This window comes from Triticum dicoccoides, chromosome 6B (assembly GCF_002162155.2).
Source record: "Triticum dicoccoides isolate Atlit2015 ecotype Zavitan chromosome 6B, WEW_v2.0, whole genome shotgun sequence".
NCBI classification, from domain to species: domain Eukaryota; kingdom Viridiplantae; phylum Streptophyta; class Magnoliopsida; order Poales; family Poaceae; genus Triticum; species Triticum dicoccoides.
The window spans coordinates 671469343-671477586 of NC_041391.1; the positions used below are offsets into that span (position 1 = coordinate 671469343).

At 39.5% G+C, this 8244-nt stretch overlaps 1 long non-coding RNA gene across 3 annotated transcripts; it reads left to right on the forward strand.

The window, feature by feature from the left end:
• LOC119323518 lies at positions 1–6142 on the forward strand. 3 transcript variants are annotated; one of them, XR_005156360.1, is made up of 5 exons: positions 1–450; positions 543–4296; positions 4376–4475; positions 5181–5888; positions 5982–6142. It is a non-coding gene; the product is annotated as an uncharacterized LOC119323518 (long non-coding RNA). The 3 variants fall into 3 exon arrangements; XR_005156361.1 differs by having other exon boundaries at positions 5181–5284; positions 5616–6142; XR_005156359.1 differs by having other exon boundaries at positions 5181–6142.
• The last annotated feature ends 2102 nt before the right edge of the window (positions 6143–8244 follow it).

Sequence of the window (8244 nt, forward strand, 5' to 3'; positions counted from 1 at the left end):
CGTCTGCTGCCCTGCCATACACCACAATCCCTAACCCTATCTATCCTCTTCCGTCTCGCCGCCGCCAGGCCCTTCCCCCTCTGCGCTTAGCCGGCGTGACCCCAGCCAGATTAGGCCCGCCAGCCGCCGCCATGCTCCTTCCTCACCCCTCTGCGCGCAGGGTGGACGGCGAGTGGCGGCAAGGGAAGAAGCCAGCGCGACCTCAGGCCGATCCAATCGAGATCGGCCTGACGTAGGACTAGCTGGCAGCGCCGAGCCGCGACGGACGGTAGACCTCGATGCCAGAAGAAAGGGAGGCGCCAGGAGCCGGTGAATAGGTCCGAGTCAAACAGATCTGGCGCCGCTGGCAAAAGCTGGCGGATAGGTCTGATTTCACCAGATCCGGCTTTACCTTTCTTTGCCTGACATCTTTATCTGGGAAAAGAAAGAGATGACGAGCAGCTGCGATAGGTTTGTTACCCTGGACTCGTCGTTTAATTGTTTCTGATGAATCAGGCCCTGCTTTTCCTTTCTCGATCCCGTCTAACCGTTCGACTGTGCAGGGACCACTAATCGGAGACGGCGGATCCACAGACCCCTCCCCTCAACGCTGCCGTTGAGGGCTGCGTCGATAGTTTCGGTCTTCTTGTATTTTTAAGATGTCTTCTTTAAAGAAGATGTGCTATGCGGGTATTACCGCATGATCTTTAGGTCGTTTTTTTTTGTTTCTTTTTTTTGTCTAGTGTTTGAATCAGTAACAACAAAATATGTAAATACGTTAACTTGTGGTAAGAGATTAAGATTGTTGGTTCTTTAAATAATATATTTTTTGTTAGTCTTCTAATATTTGAGTGTACATATCTCCAATTTTATTATGAACTTACAAAAGTATTACTTACAGTAACATATGTTTTTTTTTTGGTTATGATCTATATAGTGTTATCTTGTTAATGGATTTATTCTACCTTTGATGTAATCCAATGCGAACATGAAAATATAGTGAAATAGCATAATTTGTACATTACTATTTCTTATCTTCTTTTAATATAGTACTAAACAAATGTAAGACGTTATTTGCGGTTTAAATTAAATAGCAAAAATGTCTTACATTTGTGTACAGAGTTAGTACTAATAAAACACGTACTCCCTCTGTAAAGAAATACAAGAGATTTTCCTTACGGAGGGAGGACATATTTTTAACTTTTGTGCTAATTGATTAATATCGTTGGTTTTGTAAATAATAATTGTTGTCTTCTAATATGATGGTGTAGATAATTCTAAATTTCAGTTATGATCTATAGGGTTCTATTTTGTTGTTGAGTTTTATATTAACTCTTATATACTCCAATGACATCATGGAAATACAGTGCATATTTTTTTATTATGATCTACAGAGTGCTATTTTGTTGGTGGATTTGTATTAACTTTGATGTAATCTAGTGACAAATGGAAATACAGTCACATAGCATCTATAGGTTATTATTTTCTTATCGTATTTGAATCTAGTAACAACAAAATATGTAAAACTTTTTTGGTAAGGCATTCAGATTGTTGGTTTTTAAATGATACTATAACCTTTTTTGTGCTATTTCTTGGTGGATTTGTATTCACTATGATGAAATTTAATGACAACATGGAAATACAGAATGATAAGTGATAACATGGAAATGCAGTGACATAACATTGTCTGCTATATCTTACAAGTTCTGACACACACACACACACACATATTACATTCTTTTGGAAAATATATATTCTACATCATTATTTCTTAGACTTTGTAGATGGTTCTAGTTTTCTAATGTAATTTGTTATTTCGTTCATAATTTTGTATTCACTTAACTAGAAGTGATGAAAAATTTGTTAAGTTTGTCATGTTAAAAAATTGTTAATTTGTGTTGTTTTAATTTTATAACACAATCTGTTGGTGACAGCTCCATTGTTTTATTTGTGTAAATATATGGGTGTTGTATACATTTCTTTTTTGACATAGCATAGTTATGCGTCTTTGTTGCAGCAAGTTTTAATAAAGATACATATTTTAACTTCTGTTAAAGAATCAAGATCTTTGTGTTCTTTTGATGATATAGATTGTTGTGCTCTTCTCTTCTAGTATGATGCATGTCATGCCATAATATGATGACAAGTTATGGTCTTATATTTGTTGCACCAAGATTTAATAAATAACAGTATATCTTTCGGTGTTGACAATTATGTCTTTTTATTGTAGTTTTTAAATGTGATGCTCCTAGCTGAGTAATTGTCAGTGTACTTGAATTTAATGATAGACCATTTGTGTTCATTGTACATGTTTTTGAGATATGTTTGGTTGTTCCTTAAGATAGATCATTTGTCGTCCTCTCGCATGCTATGTGTGCTCTATATCTTGCAGCTGAATAGAAATCTTCATATGAGAATTAGCCTTTCAAATATGTACATGTCCAGGATTATTATGGCATACTTAGTGGAATGCATTGTTGCCAACGTATCCACTGGTAAAAGAGTTGACTTGTTATAAAAATCCAAACGAATTACAATTGTGGAGGCCCTGCTTTTCCTCTCTCGATCCCATCTAACCGTTTGACTGTGCAGGGACCACTAATAGAAGACGGCGGATCCACATGCCCCTCCCCTCAACGGCTGAGGGCTCTGTCGATAGCTTCAGTCTTGTAATTTTAGATGTAGTGTTTTAAGAAGATATGCTGTGCGGGTATTACGGCATGATCTTTATCTCGATATTTTTTCTTTTCTTTTTTGTTTAGCGCTTGAATCTAGTAACAACAAAACATGTAAGTACGTTAACTTTGTGGTAAGAGATTAAGATTGTTGTTTTTTTAAATAATATAATTTGTATTAGTTTTTTGGTGTACATAGCTCCAATTTTATTATGAATCTACAGAAGTGCTATTTACAGTAACATAACATTTTGATTTTTTGTTATAATTTGTAGTGTTATTTTGTCGTTGGATTTATATTAAATTTTATGTAATCCAATGGCAACATAGAAATATAGTGAAATATGCGTGTGGTAAGAGATTAAGGCCCAGTTCTTTTGGCTGATTCTCCCATAATCTTGAGAATCGGCCCTCCACCCAGCTTCTCCCAGAATCCTGAACCCATGCTTTTTTTACAATCCTAACTAGTTAGGATGTGAACAGCTAGGATTGTAAAAAAAAAATGGATACAAGATTCTGGGAGAAGCTGGGTGGAGGGTCGATTCGCAAGATTCTGGGAGAATCCGCCAAAAGAACCGGGCCTAAGATTGCTGCTTCTTTAAATAATATAATTTGTTGTAATTTTCTAATAGCAGGGTGTACACGGTTCTAATTTTAATTATGATCTACGAAGTGCTATTTACAGTAACATAATATTTAGTTTTTTAATTATAATTTATATAGTGTTATTCTGCCGATGGATGTATATTAATTAATTTTGATGTTTCCCAATGACAACATTTTTTATTATGATCTATATAATGCTATTTTGTTGATGGATTTTTATTGACTCGGACGAAGTACACAAATGGAAATACAGTGACATCGCATGATCTTTGGATTATTATTTACTTATTGTATTTTAATCTATTATGATCTATATATCGCAGTTTAGATTAAACTCAATAACGTCCTACATTTGTGTACTGAGGAAGTAACAATAAAACATTTAAATATGTTAACTTTTGTCCTAAGTGATTAAGATTGTTAATTCTTTATAAATAATTGTAGTCTTCTAATATGACGGTGTAGATAGTTCTAATTTTCAGTATTCATCTACAGAGTTCTATTTTGTTAGTGGTTTTATATTAACTTTGATGTAATCCAATGACAATATGGAAATACAGTAACATTTTTTTTTATGATTTACAGAGTCCTATTTTCTTGGTAGATTTGTATTAACTCTGATGTAATCTATTGACAACATGGAAATACAGTAACACAACATTTTTTTTTATAATCTATATAGTTTGTTTTGTTGGTGGATTTGTATTAACTCTCATGTAGTCCAGTGACAAATATAGTGCATTTGGCTTTTAGAGGTTAACTTTTAACACATTGGAATAGTTACTTTTATGCGGCACGAGGACACACCCTTTGCAGAAGCCCATCGCCAGTGCCTCTGAGTTGAAAAGGTGTCATCTAGCAGTGCATATTTTGTTTCTTTTTCATTTTCCAACCTTTTGTTAGTGTTTACAGGGAATCAATTTATGTCTTCCAAATAAGTCCAAAATAGTTTGCTACGTATTTGCTAGGCGTGGACTGCTATTAAAGTTAAGGCTTCGGTCATCGTTTGCTTTACCTCATGTGGACGGGCTGCAAGGTATAAAGAAAAGAGTATTCTTTTTAACAGGATTTGTACTTTAATGGCAATTGATTCATATTGTATCTGGTATCTCCAGGCTAATTGTCAAGTACAGGCCCACAATGCCTGTCCTGTCCGTTGTCATTCCTCGTCTGAAAACAAATCAATTGAAGCGGAGCTTCACAGGTGCATTTGAGGTATGTTTGCAGCCTTTTTCCTTGTAACCTTTTTACTACCTTCTGTATGTGCTATATCTAGGTAATGATTCAGAACTAGCATGCTGATCTTCAACCTTTGAAAGATAACTTTAGGCTATAGTTTTTGTTAATGACAAATCTAACATTGAACCTTGCACATTGTGCAACTCAATACAGAGGAACTATATATAAGTATTTGCCATGTACAGTAATAATGCTAGAAAAGCATTTTCAATTAACCTTTATGGTTCGTATACAATATCCTTCTTTTCTCTTGGCAAAAGTTGCTGTATGTATTTTTACATACATGGTGCATAATTTCTACTGCCTCTGTTTCAGTTTTTAAGGACGCCTGTATTTCTAGATCATCAGTTTGACCACCGAAATAATGTATTATATGCTGAAGTATATCATTGAAATTCGTATTTGAAACAGGTTTGTCATGGTATACCTCTTGTAGCATATACCTCATATTTCATTTGCCAAATTGATGATCTGAAAATACATATGTGCCTAACAAAAAGAAAAATTGGGAGTATAACCAGACTCACTAATTAACATGTTTGTAGAATTTTATCTAACGAGGATCAGCATGGTGTTCAGCTAGACTCACTAATTAACTTGTATACTACCATAGAATTTTCTCTGATAAGAAACAGTAAGCCACGGTGTTTGGCTCATATTTGTTGCATTATTTTCCTGCAGGCAAGACAAATCATTATACCAGAGAGCTGAATTTCGCAGACAACATATGTCTTGAACTTGAGGTTCAGGATTAATAGCTCGATGGTGTACACACATCATCTCAGGTCCAAAGTGATACACACATCTTAGGCAGCTGATTCTACTTGGTCCGCATTATTACATAATAACACTCTCTACTCAGTCCATGCTTAAACCCCTCACATTACAGACTACCCAACCAAATCTTCGCACCAGGAAATCAATGCTTTTTTTCCTTGTTCCTGATCTGTTACAAATAAAAATAAGCAGTTTAGTCATATAACATTGAAAACCATACTAGGGACATTTATGTAGTAAATAAGGGTAAACAATTTATGTCATGGCAATGTGCCTATCACTCTTTTTACTGTTAGGCAAATATGTGCAGAGATGACAGTTTGTTAGTTGGGCTTGCAGCTGGGGGGACAGCAGATGAAGAAGTATACGGGGGCATACAGAATGTCCTTTTACTCGAACAGGGAAGTTGCTGGTGAGGATTACAGCTGACAAGTCAGCAGACTACGACTTGAGCAGTCAAGCTGTCCACAACCATTGTCAACCAGGATTAGACAGCAAGAAACAAAGCTAACCAGCAGAAACCGGAAGCAAAGTTTAACCAGGATATATGCTACTGGTTCTAATTCAGGCAAGGCAGCTGAATCACAGTAGAATTATGCTGATGGAATGCAGGTAATAGTACTGTAACTGCTTGTTTCACCCTTTCTCCATCAGTATAAACTTTGATAGGTTCAAACTGTGTTACAACCATTCTTGCTACCCCAGGTTTACCACTGTTGGCAGGTAATTTTGTACAGGAGAGAAATCCCTTAGCTTTGTCAGTGCTGGGGTTGAAGAGAAATCCCTTTTGCAGATTATTGTGTAGCAGAATACCATTATTGTACCATGCAGTATATACCAGTTGAATAAAATGAGAATTATACCTCTTTCAGGGCTTCTTTCTTTTTCTCCTTCTCTTCAGATCTAACAAACTTTGCCATCGTATTGCAACCGTGTTCTGCCTTCTCTTTCTGCGTGTCGAATTTGCCTTTGCAAGTCGCGCAAACAATCCTGTCGTCCACCTTCTTCTTAGCCATCACACAGGTCGATCTCCTGAAAAAAAAAACAATTCAGAGATCGGATCGGAAATACATAGATTCGAAAGGTGCGCTCACATCGATTGCAGGATGGAATATTATATACGGAAAGGGGGATAGTAGCAGGGGGGCGGGATTCGAAAGGGAACACAATATTATATGCGAAAGGGACAATTGCTGGAGATTGGGATTCCGCGCGGACATGCGAACGGATTCGCGGCGCAGGAACGGATTCGCGGCGATGAAAGGGACAAGGGTGCGCACCTGTCGCGTCGTGTGAAGGGAATCGGCGGCGGCGGCGGCGTCGGCTGCTGTCTCTCCCCTGATTTCCGTCGGCTGCGGCGGCGCAAGACTAGGGTAGTCTGTCTGTTGAGGACGAGCTGTGTTTATGGACCGGCTGGGCTTGGGCTTATTCTTCTGTCCGGAAATTGAAAACGCACCTCTCTTATTCTTGAGAGCAACTAAGTGTTGCCGTTTGGGTTATTTTTTGGCCCGAGAGATGGGCTTTTATTCATATAAGACAATAATCCTAATTAATCTCTAAGGGCATATCCAACGCCGCCCCTCAAATCTCTTGCATCCGTCTGGACCGCGCTATGCTAACCGCCGAAGCCGTCCAACGCGACTCTGTATCGCTCCACGGCGAGGTCCTAACGTAGTTTTGGGAGTTTGGACTGCTTCCATGCTCGCTTCTGACCGCCCCGACCTATCGAAAACCCCCCTCGCTCCCCCGCGCGCTTTCCATCCGAAACGGTCAGCACCGCTCTAGAGCGTCAATGCCCGCATTCATGCCCGTTCAGAGTGGATGCGACCGCTCACTGGCATCGTCATTGAAGTGACATGCCGACAGAGAGAGCGCCGCCCGCACTGCTTCGGTGCAGGCGACGGCTGCGCGTTCAAACGACACGGCGTCTGCCGGTCTGCCACCCACATTGATGGCACACGGTTGCCGAGGCATCTCCTCTGGTGCCACTTATCCGCCCCTCTGCCGCTCGCCATTACTATATAAACCGCTGCCCCGACCATCGCCGCAGTCATCCGCCTCGGAACCCTCTCCGCACCACTCTAACCATGGATTCCTTCGTGTGAAAGCTCTCTAGGACGAGCTGCCGCCGGACCAGAAGAAGGAAATGGCCGCCATTGCTGCTGGCTGGCTGGCCGGCAAGCAGCCGGAGGACGATGATGTCACAATGGAGGATGTTGCCGATGACGAGCCGGTGCCACCCTCCTCCACGCCCCCTCCTCCTTGCTGGTGCAATGATAGACCCCTTATGTTTTGGAGCTTGTTGACATAAACAGTTTGGGACTTATGTGTTTGCTAGTGCACACAGAGTAACAGGTCCCTGAGATCACGAGGAGTTTGGTCTAAACAACGAAGGTAATCTCCTTGCATTGCAGTGAAGGTTATCACCGAAGATTATTATAACAAGAGTGACCCCTCAAAAATTGTTGAAGTGAAGCAAATGGTTCAATGTCAGTTTGAAGAAAATCACTACGTCCGAGGAGATTGAAGACGAAGTATTTATTTCATTCTTCTTCTTCCTTTTATTGAGTCATAGGACCATCGTACTATTAAGGGCCTGTTCGGAGGCTTGCTAGCTTCTCAAAAACTTCTCATATCCAGCTTCTAGCCTGACTTCTGACTTCACGTGGAGTGCAACAAACCGTTCTGGAGCGAGGCAGTGATACGTCTCCAACGTATCTATAATTTTTGATTGTTCCATGTTATTATAATATCTATCTTGGATGTTTTATATGCATATGCTATTTTATACGATTTTTGGGACTAACCTATTAACCTAGAGCCCAGTGCAAATTTCTGTTTTTTCCTTGTTTTTGAGTTTCGCAGAAAAGAAATATCAAACGGAGTCCAAACGAGCTGAAAATTTACGGTGATTTTTTATGGACCAGAAGAAGCCCCCGAAGCAAAAGAGTTGGGCCAGAAGAGTCCC